This window comes from Primulina tabacum, chromosome 6 (assembly GCF_025594145.1).
Source record: "Primulina tabacum isolate GXHZ01 chromosome 6, ASM2559414v2, whole genome shotgun sequence".
Taxonomy (NCBI): Eukaryota; Viridiplantae; Streptophyta; class Magnoliopsida; order Lamiales; family Gesneriaceae; genus Primulina; species Primulina tabacum.
This window is the reverse complement of record NC_134555.1, coordinates 25,709,691-25,712,894: the sequence shown is the minus strand read 5'-3', so window position 1 is coordinate 25,712,894 and position 3,204 is coordinate 25,709,691. Positions and strand designations below refer to the sequence as shown.

The 3,204-nt window shown below is 38.0% G+C and overlaps 1 non-coding gene across 1 annotated transcript; it reads left to right on the top strand.

Moving 5' to 3' along the window:
• Positions 1 to 601: 601 nt before the first annotated feature.
• On the top strand, positions 602 to 707 carry LOC142550385 (small nucleolar RNA R71). The gene has a single exon (XR_012821346.1). It is a non-coding gene; the product is annotated as a small nucleolar RNA R71 (small nucleolar RNA).
• Positions 708 to 3,204: the final 2,497 nt, after the last annotated feature.

Below are 3,204 nucleotides of genomic sequence, written 5' to 3'. Positions count from 1 at the left end.
CGCGGCGTTACACTTAGACATCATTTGCTCTAAATTAGAATTTTCTTCTCTAGGGGGGGTCAGATCTGTACATCGGTCGTTTCCCATATGGTTGTCCTACCTGTGGTTGATTCTGACTGTTTTGACCACCCCATGAGAAGTTGGGATGTTGCCTCCATTCAGGATTATATGTGTTCGAATACGGATCATTCCTTGGATGGTTTTGCACTCCCACTTGATTCACCGGTGCCTCTTCTTGCACATAAAAGGGATTGCCATCTTGACAGTCCTTCGCAAATGGTTCACCTCCACACTTATCACAGAATATCTTTTGAGACACATAGCCGTGCCACCCATATTCAAGCTGTCCAATTTTCTGTTCAAGACATCAAGTTGCACAGTAATAGCAGAAAAGTCAGTTACCTGGTGAACTCCTGCACTTCTCCGCTGGTTGTTCATTTCAGATTGAGGATGATAGCTACTAGCAGCCATTTTTTCCAACAACTCATATCCTTCTTCGGTAGTCTTTCTCAATAGGTTTCCACAAGCAGCAACATCCATCATAGTACGATTAGGAGCAAGCAAGCCATAATAAAAGGTTTGAACGACTAACCCAAGTGGCAATTCATGATGTGAGCATCGCCGCAATAGATCTTTGAAACGCTCCCATGCCTCATATAAAAAATCTTGCTCGAATTGAGCAAATGTGGTGATATCTGCCCGCATGTCAAGCACTCAGACACAAAATGCAAAATATCTCGTTTCATGCCCGACCACCAATGAAAGGTTTGCCGATCCTTATACATCTTCGTACTCCCCGGTAAATAGAGTACGGGGTGCTGTGGGCTTCCTTCATAATGTCTTCTCCCAGTGAATCACCACTAGGAACCCATAGTCTGTCATGATATTAGACTGCGCTATCCTCGACAGAATACAATCTCAGACCCTCAAAATCATCCCTCATTCTCCACTTTTGTAATTTCTCATCAGAAGAGTGACCTTCTCGAATCTTGTCCTTCAGTGTCAACTTTACTGTTAGGGTAGAAATATTAGGAGCGTCGTTCCTAGCATAAACTTTAAGCTCAAACATCTAGATCTCTGCCTGCAATTGGTTTTGGAGAGACAACTATGCAGTGACTGCCGTCTTCCTACTCAGTACATCGGCAACCATATTAGCCTTGCCCGGATGGTAGCTAATGTAACAGTCATAGTCCTTTTCCAGCTTTAACCATCTCCAATGTCTCATATTCAACTCTTTCTGTGTCAATAAGTACTTTAGACTCTTGTAATCTGTGAAAATCTTGTACTTCTCCCTATACAGATATTGTCTCCAAATCTTCGGAGCGAATACTACTGCTGCTAGCTCGAGTTCATGAGTCGGGTAATACTTCTCATTAACCTTCAGATGTCTGGACGCATAGGCTATCACTCTATCATGCTGCATCAGGATTACGTCCAAACAAACTTCGAAGCATCCATGTATATCACATATTCCCCTTGCCCTGATGGCATTGCTATAACTGGCACTGAAGTCAATGCTTGTTTCAGTTTCTCAAAGCTCTCTTGACACTTTGGTCCCAAAATGAATTTGGCATTTTTCTTTGTCAAGACGGTCATGGGTACCGCAATAGAAGAAAAGCCCTGAATGAACTTCCTGTAGTACCCAGCTAGACCCAAGAAACTGCGGATCTATGTCATACTCTTAGTCATTGGCCAATCTCTTACTGTCTCAACCTTGCTGGGGTCAACCTTGACTCCATCCTTGGAAATAATGTGGCCTAAGAATACCACCTTGTCGAGCTAGAATTGGCACTTGCTCAACTTGACATATAATTTTCAGTCTTTCAAAGTCTGATGTCCTGTTCTCAAGTGTTGACTGTGTTCCTGTTAACAATCATTATAAATTAACATATGAAATCTTAAGTTCATAAAATAAATCATAAATCATCAACTAACAAAAATCCTATATCGACCTTCACAAAGATACTCTAACAATGAAATAGAGCATAAAAAATATCTCTAATAAAATCATTAGCATAAATCTTTAAATCATTTATCTATCTATCTAGTGAGGAAATAAACGGCTCTCGGGTGTGTACTGCCGCACTCGATCCACTCAATCGTAAGCGCCTCCTATAAATCATCAAATCCTGCATCATACAAACCTAGTGAATCTAATGACTCAGCACGTTCTAAACATAGATAACAATTAATACATATACAATCACATGCATTAAAAATCATATTTTTATTAAAAATAACTTTTAAACATAAATAAACCATTTAAAATAATTTAAGCATAATTAAAGCATAAATCGTAAAATCATTAAAAATAGCTTTTGAGCATAAATAAATCATTTTGAAATAGCTTTTGAGCATAAGGAAATCATATATCATTTTAGGAGAAGTTTGATCCTGGAAAATGACTAGCTTTTATCTTCCGATCGACTGATTAGTCTTCTGCTCCACATGGCCCAAGGGGGTGAGCACTAGGCTTCACAATGGAAATACAATCATTGTGGTCCCTCTGAGGCCTTTTCCCATACACGGAGTCCTTTGGGACCTTGGCCCTCACGACATCTCCACAAAACTGTAAGTTAACTGTTCCCTAAAAAAAAACGGATCCCCCACGTGTCATATATCATTTGTCATAGTCAATTCAAATTCCATTAAAATATTTTTCTTTTCTTTGAAAAATCATAAAATAACACAGAGCTTTCCAAAAATAGCATCTTAAACAGTAGAAATTTTGCAGCTTTAACATAAATCATAAAATATCATATTTCCATGAAAATAAACATTTTAAATCATACAACATCATTTAACATGCATTATGATCCTTCGGGACGCTTCCAAACTTTTACCTATTTTCCTAAGTGCAAAATTACCGTTTTGCCCCTATATGTAAAAATTCTCGATTTTATCTTTTTCTTACTTTTGTTGACATGGGCTTATCCAAAATAATTATTTAAACTTAAATCTAATTTCCATAGTTTTATTAGGCTTAAATATAGGCTTTTCAATTAATTATTTAATCGTGAGACGATTAAATCCCGAATAAATTCAAAACTACATAGTTAATTCCCAAACTTTAAACATAACCTTTTTGTTACCTAATCTACCCTTGTGAGCCATGAACCACACCCTCTGACCCATGGTTCCAATTTTTCTTATTTAAATCTCGAAATTGACACATATAAGAACAACCCGAGACATCTCCCACTT